The following is an 18910-nucleotide window of genomic DNA, read 5'->3' as shown; positions in this document are numbered from 1 at the left end:
GATCATCTCAGGGCGCCTGGGTGGCTCAGTCAGTTAAAGCATCCGACTCTTGATTTTGGCTCAGGTCATGAACTCAGGGTCCTGGGATCCAGTCCCATGTCAGGCTCCCCAATCAGCAGGGAGCCTGCTTTTTCCCTTTCCCTCTGCCCCTCCCTGTTCACATAAAGGCTCTCTCTCTAAAAATAAATAAATAAATCTTTTAAAAAAAAACAAACACATGATCACCTCGCAGGAAACACATCTGATGAAATCCAACACTCTTTCATGATAAAAGTTCTCAACAAACTAAGAATAAAAGGAAATGATCTCAACATAATAAATGCCATCACAAAAAGCCCATCATACTCTGTGGTAAAATACTGAAGCTCTACTACCAAGATCAAGAACAAGTTAATGATGCCTCCTTTCACCACTTCTACTTAACATACCGGAAGTCCTAACCAGAGCAATTCAGCAAGGGAAAATAATAAATAAATAAATAGATAGACAGATAGATAGCATCCAAATCAGAAAGGAAGAAGCAAAATCGTCCCTGTTGCAGACACAACATGATCTTATACACAGAAAATCCCAAAGACACTACAAAAAATACCGTTAGAACCAGTAAGCGAATTCAGTAAAGCTGCAGGATACAAAATCAACATATACTAATAAATGAACTACCTAAAAAGGAAATTATTAAGAATCCCATTTACAACCAGCATCAGAAAGAATAAAATACTAAGGAATAAATTTAAGGAAGTAAAAGACTTATTCGCTGAAAACTGTAAAACCTTGATGAAAGAAATTAAAGACACAAATGAATGGAAAGTCATCCCATGTTTGTGGACTGGGAGACTTAGTATTATTAAAATGTCCATATTACCCAAAGCGATTAACAGATTTGAAAAAATTCCTATCAAAATCCCAATAGTATCTCTCACCGAAACAGAAAAAAAAAGTCTAAAATCCATATAAAACAACAAAAAACTCCATATAGCCAAAACAATCTTGAAAAAGAACAAAGCTGGAGGCATTACATTTCCTGATTTCAAGAAAACTAGGTAACAACATGCAAAAGAATGAAACTGGGGACACCTGGGTGTCTCAGTTGGTTAAGTGTCTACCTTGTGCTCGGGTCATGATCCCAGGGTCCTGGGATAGAGCCCTGCATTGGACTCCCCACTGGCATGCTTTCTCTCTCTCAAATAAATAAATAAAATCTTAAAACAAAACAAGATCACCTTAAAAAAAAAAAAAAAAAATTTGGACCCTCATCTTACACCATACATCAAATCAAACTGAAATGGATTAAAGACTTAAATATAAGACCTGAAACTGTAAAACTCCTAGAAGAAAACACAGGGGAAAAGCTTCATGACATTAGTCATGGCAATGACTTCACAGATAGGATACCACAGCACAGGTAACAAAAGCAAAAACAGATCAGTGGGACTATACCAACCTAAAAAGCTTCTACACAGCAAAGGAAACAGTAGAGGAAAAAGGCAAGCTACAGAATGAGAATAAAGTATCTGTAAACCACATATCTGATAAGGAGTTAATCTCCAAAATATATTAGGAACTCCTACAACTCAATAGCAAAAAAACCAATAACTCCATTTAAAAATAGGCAAAGGACTTGAATAGATAGTTCTCCAAAGAATAGCACAAAACCACAATGAGTTATCACCTCATGCCTGTAAGGATGTCTATTATCAAGAAAACAAAAGACAACAAATGTTGACAAGGGTGTAGAGAAACTGGAACACTTGTACACTATTGTGGGAATGCAAAATGGTAGCCATCATGACAACAGCATGGAATTTATTCAAAAAAATGAAAAATAAAACTTCTATATGATCCAGTAATCCCACTTCTGAGTATTTTTCCAAAATAACTTGAAGTCAGGATTTTGAAGAGGCAATAAAACTATTATGTCAATGCAGCACTGTTCACAATAGGCAAGATGTAGAAACAACCTAATAGATTAATAGATTTAAAAAAATGAGGTATATACACACAATGGAATATTATTCAGCCTTAAAAAAAGAAGGAAATCCTGTAATATGCAATAACACAGATGAACCTTGAAGACTTTATGCTAAGGAAAATAAGCCAGTCAGTCACAGAAGGACAAATACCACCACAAATACCATGGTTTCACTTACATGAGACACCTAAAATTGTCAAACTTGGGTTCCTGACTGGCTCAGTTGGAAGAGCATGTGCCTCTTGATCTGGGGGTCATAAATTCAAGCCCCACATTGGGTGTAGGGGTTACTAAAAAAAAAAAATAGACTTTTTTTTTAAGGTTTTTTTTTTTTTTTTTTGAGAAGGAGAGTGAAAGAAAGAGAGAGCACAAGAGGGGGTAGGGTTAGAGGGAGAGGAAGAAGCAGACTCTGCAGAGCAGAGAGCCCGACGCGGGACTCGATCCCAGGACTCTGGGATCATGACCTGAGCCCAAGGCAGATGCTTAACCGACTGAGCCACCCAGGCACCCCATAAATAAACTTTTTTTTAAAAAACTGTCAAATTCATAGAAGAAAAGAGTAAAACAGTGGTTGCCAGGGGCTAGGAAGAAGATTAAAGAGGAAGCTGCTAATCAATGGGTATAAAATTTCAGTTATGCAAGATAAATAAGTTCTAAAGATCTGCTGTATAACATTGTGCATATAGATAACATTACTGTGTTGTACACTTAAAAATCTATTAAGAGGGCAGATCTCATCTTAAGTGTTCTTATAATAAAATAAATTTTAAAAAAGAAAACAAAAAGTCACAATTGGGATATATTTTAAAGCTTGGGTTAGAATCTCAAGAACAAACATCCTAAAGCAGTATTTTTCAAATTGCAATTTATAATATACTGGTCACATAATCAATTTAATAGACCAAGATCAACATTTTGCAATTAAATAAAATAAAAACTATCAGATTGTACCACATGTAGTAAGGGTATTATTTCATAAAACTTTTGTCTCAGGTATCTATATACTTATGCATACAATTGGGTGCCAATATAAAATATGTCTCTAATTATGAGTCATAGCCAAAAAAGCTTAAGAAACCATGCCTAGAAGCTGAGGATACTTATCTTCCCTAAAATCTTTGTCAAAGTCCTTCATTAGGCTCAAGTGAAACAAGCTACAACAAGTTTAATTACATTCCTAATATAATCTTATTGATCTGCCCAAAAAATACATTACTTGGTCTTTGGAGGAAAAAAAAAAAAAAAGAACAGTACAAGCAATATTCAAGTATCACTGGAATACCAGGCATAAATTATGTTATTTCTACCAATCATGGAGATACACAGATTACTAAAGAAATACAACACCAATTTTCTTTAACCACCACACAATTTTAATGATTCAACTACTCCTAATTTTAGGGGTTAAACACCACCAATGTGTACTTACTTTCTGAATTTTCAGGAAAACACCTTACTCTCCCAAATGAGAAAATATGGCCTAATTCTCCTTGAAGAATACAGACTAGCAGCTCTGAAATATTTCTTCAGAAAACTTCCTGTCTTAAGCAATAATCTTTTTTTAATAACTGAGATAAAATAAAACTGTATCTACCAATTCACCAAGTCTTTAGGTTCAAGTAGTTCAGTCTCTGAGCAATGCTATTGGCATAATTCATAATTCTTTGTTTTGGACAGTTATCCCTTGGTCCCTGACCACTAAATGCCAGTGGTGTATCCTCCCTCCTCCATAGTCACTGCAACAACCAAAAGTGCCCCCATACTTTCCCAAATACCCTCTGGAGATACGGTACCTCTGCCATTAAGAAGCACTGAAAAATTTAGCTGATACTCTCCTTAGATCAACTGATTGTCACATAATGAATTGTGGTCTCCAATTCAGGGTAGAAATGTCAGTCAGCTATCAGTGTCTTGAATTTAACTATTTCCAAGGTAGCATTAAAATCATATGGTCCAAAGTAGAGAGAATATTTACTTTTTTTTTTTCTAGCACAGGCAGTCCCTGGGTGTTATTTTTAAGATGGTATGCACCAAATGTAAACATCCAAGAAATAAAAGGTTGACATATGGATTCTACAAGTATTCTAAGTTAAATGTTTACCTCCATTTCTCCCAAGTTTCACAAAGAAAGGATAAGACAGAAATATAGAAAAAATGTCTAAGATTATTTCCTTGAACAAAGTCTACAAGTACATTTATATGTTTATGTATACATGTCTAGTGTACCGATTTAAGGGAAAAGTCACTGAGTAATACCTGACAAGTTTTATCAGATTTAAAAGAATATATAACACTTACTAAATACTTATGACTAGAAACAGTAGCACTGCTTAGTCAATCCTTGCAGCAAGCTTATGAGGGCATTATTATTTCCCCATTACACAGAGGAGAATACTGAGGTACAGAGAAGTTAAATAACCTGTTGAAGATCACTTAGTGATTAAGTGGCTGAGCAAGGGTTCAAACCCAGATTAACCCCAGAGCTCTCACTAAAAGCTGTACTGTTTCAAGGCACACATAAGAAGATGGGAGGAGGAGATTTTAAAAGCGAAAAGAGGGGCACCTGGGTGGCTCAGTCGGTTGAGTGTCCGACTCTTGATTTCCGCTCAGGTCACGATCTCAGGGTCGGGGGATTAAGCCCTGCTCTGTGCTGAGCGTGGAATCTGCCTAAGATTCTCTCTCTCCCTCTCCCTCCGCCCTCTCCCTCAGCCCTCTCCCTCTGCCCCTCCCCCACCTAAAAAATAAATAAAAATAATAAATGGGAAAAATAAATAAAAGCAGGAAGGAATTTGTCTGAAAACTATGAAAAATATTAATACTCCACTACAGTACAACTATGAAAAGGTTATCAGCAAAAATTCCTATGACCGAAAAAAACTAGATTTTCATCCCAAGGCTCTTCAGCAATAGTATTTAAACTCTGCACTTAAAGTTCACATTACAAAGAAGCTCAAATTAAATGAACTGTGAACTCCATTTTGTACATATCACCTTGCACATAATACTCAACTTTTAAACATTGTTAGCCTGTTTAGTTTGTTGCTTAGGCAGCATTTCTATTGTGATAACCACATGGTACTTCTGTACAAAAGATATAAAAAAAATCAGTATTACTCTAATCAATTATATATTACAAAGGGAAAAGGGCACCTACACAATGGGCAAATCTGGCAGGAATTTAACCAAATGTGAGATTTAACATCACCATTAATGAAACTACCATCACAGACCTCCTGATATTTAGCATAAAAAGACAAAACATTCTGCCCACAATATTTATCCTGAAGCAACGCAAGAGGAAAAAGGTATATTCAAATTGAAGGATAGTCTATAAAACAACTCATCTCTTAAAATGTCAACGTCATTAAAGACATCTCCCTTCCTAAAACCAGGCTTTAGGAACTGTTTTGGGGTAAGAGACAGGACAACTAAATGCAATGTAATTCTTGACTGAATTCTAGATTTCAAAGCTTTAAAGGTATAAAGGACATTATTAAAACCAAGGAAATATACAATATAGACGGTATACTAGATGATAATACGTCAATACTAAAGTTCCTGAGCGTAAAACTGTATTATGGTTGTGTAGGAGAAATCTCCTTATTCTTTGGAAATGGATGCCGAAATATTTAGGAGTGAAGTGTCATGATGTCTGCAAGTAACCCTTAAAAGTTTCAGCAAAATATAAATACGCATGTGTGTGCGAAAAGAGAACACAAAAATGTGGCAATATGTTCAAAATTGGTAAGTTTAGTCAAAAGGGTATATGGGTGACCACTGTACCATTCTTTACACTTTTCTAAAGGTTTAAATGTCATCAAAATAAAAGGCTGGGGCAGAAAATAATCCAAGACACAAAACTCAGGAATCTGCACCTAAGTATTACATAAGGATTAAGGCAGAATAACAGAATCATTCTCTTTGGTGAGGCACCTGGGTGGTGCAGTCAGCTGAGCGCCCAACTCTTGGTTTCGGCTCGGGTGGCGATCTCAGTCAGAGTCGTGAGATCTAGCACAGCGTTGGGCTCCGTGCTCAGCAGGGAGTCGGCTTCAGATTCTCTCTCTCTCTCTCTCCCTCTCCCTCTGCCCCGCACTCATGCACTCTCTCCCCTTCTCTAAAATAAATAAATAAATCTTAAAAAAAAAAGAATCATTCTCTTTGGTAAAAGAAAGAAAAGAAAGGAGTCAAGAAGCAGAAGTCATGGAGCGAATAGGGATTCAGACCACTGTGACTCAAACATCTTCCTGTCCTTATAACCCCAAGGACAAACATCCTATTGGCAAGAACCAAGTAAGCAAAGCTCTGTGTGCAGAAACAGTGAGTAGTCACTCATCCATCAATATTTATTAAATATCTATGTGTCAGACTCCATGGCAGCATCACAGCAGTACAAATAAGAACACAGACTCTGGACTCAGCGTGTAGGTTCAAATCCCAGGACTACCAAATCTGAGCTCTACCATTTGCTATATGCGTACCTTTTAGCAAATTACTCAATCTCTCTGTGCTTTGATATCTTCATTTTTAAAGGGAAGATAATAACAGTACCTAATTTAAAGGTTTGTTATGAAGATTAGATGACATAACAAATGTAAAATGCCGGGCACCTGGGTGGCTCAGCTGGCTCAGTGGGGAGTCTGCTTCTCCCTCTCCTTCTGCCTCTCTCCCAAGCTTGTGCTAATAAAATCTTAAAAAATTAAAAATTTAAAAAAAGCTCTTGTATTATTCTTGGTTTCCTGTTTATTTGTTATTTGTTTTTAAAGGGAATCATTTATCTGGTTATTTCTTTGTATATATAGGTATTTGTTAATTGGAGAATTCTGCTCTGTACATGAATGTTCAGATGCTTGGTAAATAAGGTAAATGAATATTCTAGTACACCTGAACTTTTAAAAGTTTTTTTTTTTAAGATTTTATTTTTAAGTAATCTCTACACCCAGCGTGGGGCTTGAACTTATAACCCTGAGATCAAGAGTGGAATGCTCTACTGATTGAGCCAGCCAGGCGCCCCAAACTTTTAAAAGTTTTGTTGGAGGATTAGTTTTCTATTTCAGCATAGTAAACTATTCTAAAACTCAGCAGCTTAAAACAGTAATAAACATTATCTCATATAGTTTCTGTGGCTCAGGAATATGGGAGCAGCGTAACTGAGTGATTCTGACTATGAGGTTGCACTCATAATGTTTGCTGGGGCTCTCATTATCTGAAGGCTTGCCTGGGGCTGGAGAATCCATTTCTAAGCTTACTCACATGGCTGTTGGCAGCAGGTCATGATTTCTCACTGGCTATTGCTGGAGGCCTCAGTTCCTTACCAGATGGACCTCTACATAGGATTGCTTGAGTGTTGTCATGACATAGCAGCTGGCTTCCCTCTAGAGCTTTCTGTCTATGGATTTGCCTGTTCTAGACTTTTCATATAAATGGAATCATACAAGATGTGCCCTTTTGAGTGGCTTCTTTCATTCAGCATAATGTTTTCAAAGCTCATCTATGTTGTAGCAGGTGTCAGAACTTCATTCCTTCTTAAGGACGAATAATAGTTCATTGTATGGATATACCACATTTTAAAAATCCATGTAGTCAGTTAATGGACACTTCGGTTGTTTCTACTCTTTGGCTCTTATGAATAATGCTGCTATGACCATTTGTGTACAAGTTTTTGTGTGGGTGCACGTCTTCGTATTTCTTAGGTATATACCTAAGGGTTGAAGTCTGTATAGTTTTATCCCTCTGTATGACTGCAGTAGAATTCTAACTGGACTTGTCACCTCTTTAATTTGCCTTCTACTTTGCTATCCAAGTGATCTTTCAAACATGGGAGATTTAATCACATCTTTTTTTTTTTTTTTTGAGATTTCATCACATCTTATCTCTGTTTCTGTGTTTTGAGTGGCTCCTTGTAGCTTTCAGGAAAAGTCCAAACTCAGCTTATCACACAGGCCATTTATGATCTGGCTCCTGCCTTCAAGTTTTTCCTGCCATACTTTTCATTCTTATTCACTTAACCTCAACTGATGTGATGCTTTCGCCCATTAGGTTTTCATGCTTCTACCATTGTCTCAATGGTTTATCACTTTGAATGGGAAATAACTACTTATTCTTTAGAAATCAACTCTGGTCCCATTTGTGATAAAGTTTATCACCTTTAATTGATTAATTTTAAGATTTTATTTATTTGAAAGAGAGAGAGAGAGTGCACAGGCAGGGGAGAGACGGAGAGGGAGAAGCAGAAACAGACCTCCCGCTGAGCAGGGAGCCGATGCAGGGCTAGGGGCTAGATCCGAGGACCCTGGGATCATGATCTGAGCCGAAGGCAGACACTTAACCAACTGAGCCACCCAGGTGCCCCCCTTTATTTAATTTAAATATTCCTTCTCTGTGCTCTTATAATACCATAATACTTATCATGCTGTTCTCTGGACATTGATTCCTGTTTGTTTCTTCAGGTAGACTGTAAAACCCTAAGAGAAGGAGCCATATCTTTTTTGACTTAATCTCTCTAGGCCTAATAGTAACACAAAAAAGTAGCTAGTGTCTATTGGGTTAATACATAAATGCCAGGCAATATTCTAGCATTTTACATTTTTTTTAAGATTTTATTTGAGAGATTGAGAGAGAGAGAGCACGTGGCAAGAGAGAGCACAAGCGATGGAGAGGGAGAAGCAGACTCCCCGCTGAGCAAGGAGCCCAATGTGGGGTTCAGTCCCTGGACCCTGAGATCATGACCTGAGCCGAAAGCAGACACTTAACTGAATGAACCACCAAGACGCCCCAATACAAGACTTTTTATTGAAAGACCTGAACCAGTATAAAGTCTTTCAAGGTAAAAAAAAAAAAAAAACTTCAAATAAAAGCTAAAGCCACTCTTCAAGAAAGGTTACACTTTTAAAAAGGGGTAAGAAAATGGAATAAAAGTAACAAAAGGATAAATGTTTGACCTGCAATAAGCAACTAATATAAAAATAAGGGGGGGATATAAGCAATGGGAAGACTTTGTAGGAAGAAGATTAAATCTGATGCAGAAATTAGCAAAATTTACATGCAGAGGACTTAAAGCTAGAAAGTAGTGTTTCAAGGGATCTCTTTTTTTTTAATTCAATTAACATAGAGTGTATTATTAGTTTCAGAGCTAGAGGTCAGTGATTCCTCAGTCTTATATAACACCCAGTGCCCATTATATCCTGTGCCCTCCTTAATGTCCATCACCCAGTTACTGCATCCTCTCAGCCCCTTTCCCTCCAGCAACCCTCAATTTGTTCCCTACGATTAAGAGTCTTACAAGGGATCTTTTTGGGGAGCTGGGACTGTAACACTGGAGTGTAGTAACGGTTGCACAACTCTACAAGTTTACTAAAAATCACTAATACACTTCAAACAGGCAAATTTAGCAGTATATAAATTACACACCAATAAAGCTGTTTCTTAAAAAGTGGTTATTTGTTTGCTGAAGCAAGAAGGGAGAATTTCATTATTAGAATTTCTCTGACTGAAGAAAGGAAGCAGCAAAGAGAAAAAGTACAATAATTCATTCTACAGACAGGAAAATAAAAATGTCACTGGGTTACTCTCTATAAACCTTGCTTAGACCACAAAAGCTTACCATCTTAAGAGTAAAAAGACAATAGATTTAGAGAATGTGGAATGAGGGGAAGGAATACTCCGACTTAATTTCCTATCACCTAGGAGAGAGGTAACAATTTATTCTGATCCCACATTATTGCATATGCCTGAGATGTAGAGATGGTACCTCCTATCAGAGAAGAATTTCAAGAGGAAATTTAAAAGCAGAAAATCAAATCCAGAATCATCTTAAAAGAACGTACGACAATTTCTTTACCAGCAAGATGACAACAGTCAATTCCCTCAGCCAGCAAACATCCAAATAGGGGATTTTTTGTTATTTTTGGAGAAGATTAATTTGCATTGGTTCAGGCCAGCAGCACTGTATTTTACTTACTCATGTGCAACTACAGAGATCAAGCGAAACTGCACCTATAAACAACCACAATTCACATTTGCTTTGAGCTATGAAAATATTAACCTACTCTGCCCTCCCCTGCATCAACTTCAGCAAAGCCTGGGTCAAGAGTCTCAACTTCCCAAAACAGCACAGGTGTCTCTAATTTCAGACCTGCTAGTCTCCTTTCTGCCTTTGGCTAAATTAGTAGCCAAGTCTGTTTTTATTTTCTAGATAAAAACACAAACAAAAAATTCCACTAACTCCTGTAGGTATTTTCTTTTTTTCTTCATAAAAGAAGGTTCCAGCAGACATAAATGAAGTAACATGTATCAATATCTAAATCTCTTTCCTCTAAATGGCTACAATAAAGGTCAGAAGAGCTCAAGGCGGTGATATCCATGATGTTATCCACTCAGACTTGAAGAAGTATAATAGCGATGAACTTTATATATTTCAATAAAAGAACACAGTGTGAAAATAGCATGTCTAACAGCATTTACAGTAGCATGCCTAATCCTTAGTAGGCGTTCAGTACATTTTAGTTGCTTTCCTTTCCATTAATTCTTACAGTATTTCCATGAAATAGTTCCTGTTTATTACTACCCCAATAAAAAGCAGGAAAACAGAAAGAAGGGAATTTCCTGACTGACCACCCAGACCAGACCCCAACATTCAGGCGTCTAGATAATAATCAAGGGGATTCATCTGCAGAAGTTAAACTTTCTTTTTTTTTTTCTTTTTAAGATTTTATTTATTCACTTGAGACAGAGAGAGCGAGCGAGCGAGCGAGAGTGCATGAGCAGGGGGAGAGGCAGAGGGAGAGGGAGAAGCAGGCTCCCAGCCGAGCCAGGAGCCAGAGGCGGGGCTCAATCCCAGGATCCTGGGATCATGACCTGAGCCGAAGGCAGACGCTTAACCATCTGAGCCACCCAGACACCCCAAGCAGAAGTTAAATTTTCATCAACCTTCCCTACCTCACTTCCTAGGCAGTAGTGTCAATTCCAAGGACCATGGTTCCCTTTGCTACAGAAAGTAGCTCAAGGGGGACCTGGCTGGCTTAGCTGGTAGAGCATGCAACTCTTGATCTCAGGGTCGTGAGTTCAAGCCTGACACTGGACATAAAGCTTATTTAAAAAAAGAAAAAGGTAACTCAACTGTTTTTCCTTGTAGCAATGTATTTATGATTACTGTTCTTTCTGACTGAGAGACAAGCTGTCTCAAAAACTTTTGCTGTGCTACGTGCAGGTGCAACAAGAGTCCAAGGCTGTCATCAACCCACAGAACCCTATAGACAAGTTTGTAAGATTCCTGGTTGGGGGATTGTAGGGAGTAGTGTCATTTTTTTTTTTTTTTTTTTTTTTTTTTGGCTATCAAGTTCACTCTCTGAGTGATCCAAGTTTCCTGCACCAATGAGCAATGGGATCTCCACAAACCTAAGACCACAGAAAACTATAGCTACACGTGAACTAGCACTACCTTACTTTGACAGGAAATGTTCTGACAGAAATAGGTTTGCAAAGCTGTGTGAAGTTGCCATCTATAGCCTTTTGTGGGCACCTGACACAAGACAGATATAGGAGCCCAAGCCATATCTGGTATATTTTTGTTTAGCCCAGAGCTTAAGACAGGAACACAAGCATGCTGTGTCAAATCAAACTCTAGTGGTTGCAGATAGACAGATTCTGTCATCAGTAACAAAATTTTATAATTGCTGTGATGGCCTGGCTACTGTCAAAACAGGCCCCTTGTTGCATTTAGTCTACCATTCACATAAGCTACTGAGTGTCAGAGTGACCAGAAGAATTAGTTAGCCTGTCACTAGCCATTATCCCAAGCTGGTTTACATAATGGCTCTAATACAAGAACTTCTGCCCTCCAAGGACTGGATCATGTTTGTATAAGTATGTGTGTGAATTCATGGTTCTGTTCTATAACCACCAAAATTTTTAACTGCTGTGCTGTTTCTTGGCATTCAATAAATTCTAACAAGATACTAGACATAGTCCACAACATTAGATAATCAATGATGACAAACCATCATGGGGCTATGAGAGTGCTTCCCTAAACAATAATCCAATCTGATCTATTCTAGTTCAGAACTTAAAATACTAACAAAACAGCTTAAGAAAGGAACAGGAAAAAGTAAATAAACCTGGGACCTACCTTGTTTACAACTCCCACAGACAGATGAAATTCAATTCCATGCCAACCATACCCCTCGATCACTAAAACACAAACAGAAAAATAAAAGTTCATGCAATATAGTTCATGCAGTGCTTCCAGTTCCTAAAGGGCATTTGATTTCAAAGGCATGAAGCTGTTCATCTAACTTCATGCCTACAACAGGGGTTGAGCTCTGTCCCTGGCAAAAAGGCCCAAATAGGTAGAGTTAAATAATAGCTAACACTTGACTGAGCACTTATTATATATGCCAGGCACTGTTCTAACTGCTTAAAATGTACTAATTTAATCCTCAACAACCCTCAGATAATTACTCTTACTAAGTCATTTTAAGTCTAAATCACAACTGACCTGTAGCTCTGAAAATTGCTCTTACTGGTGTTAAGAAATGGCTTTTAAATAAATGTAGGTGATCTCAACCACGGTAGCTGGGCTGGTTTCGATGGTTGATATATCTACAAATGTTCCATATTCGTCCATTCATTATATATCTCCTGAGTTCCCACAATGTGCTGAGCTCTATACCAGGTGCTAAAGAGGATTCATCCTGTCCTTTAGAAGAAACTAGTTGGGGAGATCAGGCTAGACTACGAGAAATGGTTCAAGAAATGGAGTGCCCTTTTATGAGGTACACTCTTTTGCACAATCCTTCAGTAACAATTAGCTTTGAGAAAAGGGGACAAAAGCTTCACGTAAAAGCTGGACCTTTAAAAATAGGTACATGAGCAAAGAGAGGAGAAAGGCTTTTCAGGCAAGGGACTGAGAACAAAAACATGGTGGCAGGGACAGGCACTGTGTATCTGAGGTCCTTCATAATCTTATCCCACCCAGCCAATGATCTCCCTTCCCTTCCCTTCCCCATTAGCTGTACCAAACTTCTTCTGGGACACACAGTCTTTGATAGTTCCACTGTTTTCCTACTGCATAAAATGCTCTTACTTTTTCCCAGGTAGGTAACATGAACTTATCTTAGTATACAGTAGGCACTCAGTACAAAATAGTCAGTTAGAAATAATTTTTATTATTAAAGATCTGATTGAAATATTTTTCTAAAGCCTTCCAATTCCCCAGAGTTAATCTACTCGTCTCCCCACCACACTCACATGGCATTTGTCCATTTTTCCATTAGAGTGATAAAACATTTTATTGTCCCCAGGTTTCCTTTTTTCTTTTTCTCTTACTTGTCTGAACAGAAACTATCTTTCACACAACTCAGTGTGCCCTAAAACCTAACACAGTGTCTGGCACATAACAGGTGCCCATTATATTCTTGTTGACTGAAATACCAATTGACTCAAATTTACAAAATAAATTATAAAAGGATTCCTCTAAAAGTCAGCTCCTTTAGTACATTTAGGTGATCTAGTTTGTCAAAATCTAATGCACTTTTACATTTTCATGAATACATCTGCCACATAATTATGCCAACAATTCAGGTACAAAAAATCAAAGTGGATTCACTAAAAACTACCAAGCTCACTAGTTTTTGCTTGACAACAAAATGAAGTCCTCATTCATACCAAATGAGACAGAAGAAATTAATTGAATTGATAATTTAGATATTGTGGCTGGAGACCATACTCACTGAAATAGTGCCACAGCTTTGTACGCAGTCTGTATGTTTAAATAGGTATTTATATTGGCTTTAGTCATGGATCATAGAGGTTACAAATTTAGAAGTCCAATCATAAATCCAAGATTTATTTATAGAAACTTTCCATATGGTAGGAGTTTAAGAAGTAAAACAGCAGCCTTTTTGCCTGCCGAAAGCAGAGGGTAGCAGAGTGCCAAAGGAATAAACCCTCTCCTGACTCTGCTCTTGGCACTGTTTAAAGCAAAGGAAGAAATGTGCAGGGCAAGCAAGAGCCTTACTGAAAATCAGTCACCCAGGGCAACGGGCATTTTGAATGTCTGTGCTATTCAAGGCTTAAATATTAATTTTATACATGCCCATGTTCATTTAAAGCACAACTTGCGGCTTGGAACTTAAAAAATGTTCTAATGTGCTAGTTGGTCCACATATTAATGGAGTCAGCCAGGTTTTAACATGCCAAGCTTAAAATACTCTCTAAATCATTATGCAAAGGTATGAACTCAATCCTTTATTCTCAGGAAAAGGCACTTAGGGAGAAAGACTAAAGCAGTAGTATTTCAAGGGAAGCCATACCAGAAAAAGTCAACTCCTACAGAGTGATGAGTTATCTTTTAAAAGTAGATGAATAGAAAGAAGATAAAAGATAATGACAAATTACTTACAATTATTAATATCAAAATGAGATCCAGGATTTTTAGTTCAATGTTGTCAGAGAATGTATTTTGAAACTGATTTCTACACGAGACCATCTTATAAAAAGGTTTTTTTAGTCATCCACTGACTAAGCCCCTTTAGAAACCAAGTCTTATGTTACACTAAAACGAGTTATATATGTGAACAGTATTGTAAGCAAAGTTCTTCTAATCTTTTATATTACTGGCTTTAGAGAAATGCCAATAAAACCCAGAATGACTAAAACTTTATAACTAAACCTTGGAAGCTTACACATCCAATCCCTTCATTCTCAGTTGAGAAACCAGAGTAGAACACATTCAGTGACTTGATAACAGAAACACTTGTGCCAGAATCTGATTACTAGTCCAGTGTATTTATCCTACTACATACTATGGAACATACTGCTTTATTAAGACAGAAAATGTTTTGGAAATTACAACAGAAGAAAAATTTAAATACCTACACTCTTTCCCTAACTTTGGAAAAGAATTTAAAAATTAGATATGTGTGCCCTGAAGTTTTGGGAAGGCTACTCCTTAAAAATTTAGGCATTGAAAAATTCTAACAGTTATTTTCAAGGCTTATGACTCAAAACATGCTCGCAGAGATCTCTACTGGAAGCGCGGCTTTTAAAAGTTTCCCTTACATTCCAAAGGAAACGAGAATAATTTTTACAATCTAAGTAAGATGACATGGTCCTCATCTTCTAAAATATAAACTTCACACACACAAAAATAAGCAATTTCACAGAATTCAGGGTCTTCTTTCAAACAAGCAGTTCATCTGAAAGAATGCTACTGTCTCATTTGTGGAGAAAAAGATGCAAAGAGTAAAAGGAAAGTAATTTAAAAATGGTATGGAAGTGGAAAAAAGGAAAAGGAGCAAAGAGGAAAGACAATACAGAGGTTTGATTCCGATATCAAAAACAGAAGAGAAAAAACAATTCCTAATTAAATGAATGAACTGCAGTTTTTAAGCAGTCAGCCTTAACAAGGTGTGGTCACATACCTCCTACCTCCTCGAACTGAACACTTACGAGAAAAACCTTAATCTCATTCTGTCTGATCCCCCTACTTACTCTTTCTTCCACTTCCAAAGAGCAATAAGTGGACTGGGCCTCCTGGAGAAAGCGGAGGAGTCAGAAAGGTCAGCCCATGCAACCCCTCAGAGTCCTGGTACTGGCTGGACTTAGGACAGAGTCAAGAGAGGCTCAGCGGGGAGCCTGCTTCTCCCTCTGCCTGCCGCTCCTCCTGCTTGTGCACGTTCTCTATCGCTCTGAGAAATAAATAAATAAAATCTTAAAAAAAAAAAAAGAATGTCCTTTTTAAGGCTAAATAAATTCTATTGTATGTACATTACCACATTTCGTTATCCATCCATCAGTGGAGGGCCATTTAGGTTGTTTCCACCTTTTGGCTATTGTGAATAATGCTGCTGTGAACACTAGTGTACAAGGACCTGTTTAAGTCCCCTCTTTCAATTACTTTGGGTATTACTTAGGAGTAGAACTGCTGGATCCTATGGCAATTTTATGTTTAACTTTTTGAGGAACCACAAAATTGCTTTCCACTGGGGCTGTACAACTGCATAATCTCACCAGTGATACACAAGAGTTCCAGATTCTCCTCACAGTTTTTTTTGATAATAGCTATCCTAACAAGTGTCAAGCGGTATCAAAGGAAAGGGTCCTTATGCTTATGGCTTTAAAGCATTTTCTATCTGAAGGTGTTCCTATGGCACTGGTCCATCTCCACTCCCCAAAGATGTGTCTTATCTTCTGGTTCTCCATCATGGTTCTCCAGAGTCTACCACTCATTCACTGCATTAGTCACTTCAAATCCTGTCCACTATGACTACCACTACACTCTACTCTGCTTTCTCTGCTTTCCTTCCATATCCTTTCACCTATGCTTCTCAAAAAATGTTGATCTATTTATAACCAGACACTGCCAGTTTCATCAACACACTCCTTCAACTTCTGGAAGAACCAACTACTCCCAGCACTTCTGGCACTTCAAGTCTTCTCAGGAATTGTCAACAATGCTCAAAAATTCTTTCTTGACTATCTACGGCACTTGCTTTTCTTTTCCTTGGTTTTGAGTTCAGCACTCTTTTGGATGCTTGAAAATGACAGACAGGTCTATAGATAACCGAAGTTTTGTCTAAGTCTACCTGCATTTAAGCAGAGCTTATAGATAAATAAAATGAATAAACTCATTCTCAAGGAATAAAAAAGCGTACAGATCTTAAAATATAATGAACGTTTAGGTGAAAAAAGGTAGATCACAATAAAGGGAATCAGAAGTGTTTGAGGCAAAGGAGTTAAATGTTTACATAAGATGATTAGGGTAGGCCTCATGAGAAAGTGACCGAAGCAAGATTTGACAGTGATGAAAGTTAGCCATTCAGGTATCTAGAGGAAGAGCACACGGAACAGCCAATACAAAGGCCCTAAGGCAGAAGCAGGACTGTCCCGTTCAAGGAACAGCAAGAATGTGGCTGCAGCAGAGTGACAAGGGAGATTCGGTAGATAAGGTCAGAAAGGTTAATAGAAGACCAGATAAGATAAGGCCTTACGGTTAATTCCTCAAGAGTGGAATGGAGACCCACTGCAGGGTTTCTGAACAGAGGGGTGACATGATCTCACGCAGGTATAATGAGAATGATTCAGGCTGCTGTGCTGAAAATAAAGGAAAGAGTAGAAGATGGGAAATCAGTTAGGAAATGCTACAATAATCCGGGCAAGAGAGGACAGTGGCTTAGACCACAGTGGTAGCAAGAGTAACGGTTAGAGTCCTTGATTGGGATATATTTTGAACACAGGTCCTGTAAGTTTTCCTGGCAGACTGCATATGGGGTATAAGAGAAATATAAGGTCCAAAGTTTTGACCAGAACAACTAAAAGAGTAGAGGTGCCATAAAATAAGACAGGGAAAGCTGCTGGTGGGAAAAAAGTTTAGAGGAGGAAAATGAATCTAAAATGTTTTGTGTATGTTGAGTTTGAGACAGCTTCCAACTTTCCAACAATTAAATATAGTCAGGTTGATGAAATAATGGTTTTAACATTTCTCTTTTACTATCCTGTACTAGATAATAAACCATAGGTTTACTTTAGTGTAGATTCTACAGTTTTACAACAAATTAATTTCAGCAGTTACCACATACATGAAAAAAGAAATAGTTTGGTGCTGATTAATTCCCAATGACTGACCACATCCTTTAAAGCTTGAAGATCAAGACTGAAATCCACTCCATCTCACAGTCATAGATATAGGGTCAAATCTCAGTAAATGAGGAAGAATAACAAAAGAAAATGAGCTCCTAGCATCTGTTATCAACACTGAATTCTTCATCCTGACTGCAACTGAAAGATTCCAGTGATCCTAACATATCAACTACAGTATGACATAGTCCTCTTATTCTAAACACAAATTTTTCTCTCCCTCTGTTCTCTGGAAGATCCCAAAAGAAAATGGTTAAGAGTCAGAGAACAAACACCATTTAGGAAGAAAAACAATTCAGAGAGGAGCCTATATCAGAATAGCACCATTCCCATATTCTTCTGGTCCAGGCCATTGGAGAAATCACAAAATCATACCAACTCAAGGCTGGAAAGGGATCATCATGTGTCAACAAATACTTTCCAAGTGACCATGGGCTAGATGCTAAGGATACACAGATGATTATGACAAAATCCCTATTCAAGGCACTGTGTACTAAGTACTTTAATAAAGGAATTTACCTAACGATTATGGGAGTATAAAGACAGGAGTAAAAGAGTGGATTTTCAAAATAAATTGCCAAGAATTAACTTGGGATGATCACCACATCCACCATCTCCTACCAAAAGACTCACGTGGTGACTGAAGCTAAGGAGGAAGCAAGACTGCAGCCCTAACAGGGCTGGGACTCACAGCCTCCTAAAATTAGTCTTGTTCTCTTACGTGACTGTTTAAAGAAAATAAAGGTGCTTATGATCTTTTCCATCCCTGCTTCATTTCTTATCCACAAAAAACTGGGATCATGAGAAAACACTGTTCTAGTCCAACCATTCACTCAGTGCCAATCTTCAAATTTCACAAGATAGTATTTAGTCCTTTAAAATATTTGCTAAAAGAAAAGAGTGCCTCTCTTCCTTTCCCAAAGGAAATGTCTTTTAACCTAGGCTATTTACAGAGGTCTAGGCCACAATTTTAACTTCTAGAATAAAACTAACCATAACCACTTCTAATGTAACTTTTCCTCTGGCCCAAGTTCTAAACCCTCAACCTTCCAAGGCTTAGGAGTCTTTCTAGTTCTGAGTCTTCTAACACCCTTACTTTTCATTTTACTGCTAATTGTGACTCTCAGGAATTCACTCACAAAGAACTACAGGAATTTATCCTATTAATCCACAAACCATATTTCATTTTCATTTTCCAGACAAAATCTCAAAGGCCTGTAATGCACAATGTCAGAAAGTATCATCTGTCTTTATACATCTCCAAAGTTATCTCTGACATAGGAGTTTTACTTACTGGTAACCTCT

General features: G+C 37.7%; 1 protein-coding gene across 4 annotated transcripts in view; it reads right to left on the bottom strand.

Annotated features, from left to right (window-relative positions):
- Positions 1–18910, bottom strand: part of MRTFA (myocardin related transcription factor A) — a 193547-nt gene that overhangs the window by 149106 nt on the left and 25531 nt on the right. For all 4 annotated transcript variants that reach the window (XM_027592265.2, XM_027592261.2, XM_027592260.2 and 1 more), the window contains exon 2: positions 12096–12157. The gene's annotated coding sequence lies outside the window, so the exon portion shown is untranslated. The remainder of the gene's footprint in view (positions 1–12095; positions 12158–18910) is intronic.

The sequence above is a fragment of the Zalophus californianus genome, chromosome 9 (genome assembly GCF_009762305.2).
Source record: "Zalophus californianus isolate mZalCal1 chromosome 9, mZalCal1.pri.v2, whole genome shotgun sequence".
Lineage (NCBI taxonomy): Eukaryota > Metazoa > Chordata > Mammalia > Carnivora > Otariidae > Zalophus > Zalophus californianus.
Note: the sequence above shows the minus strand (reverse complement) of the source record. Positions and strands in the feature narration are given on the sequence as shown.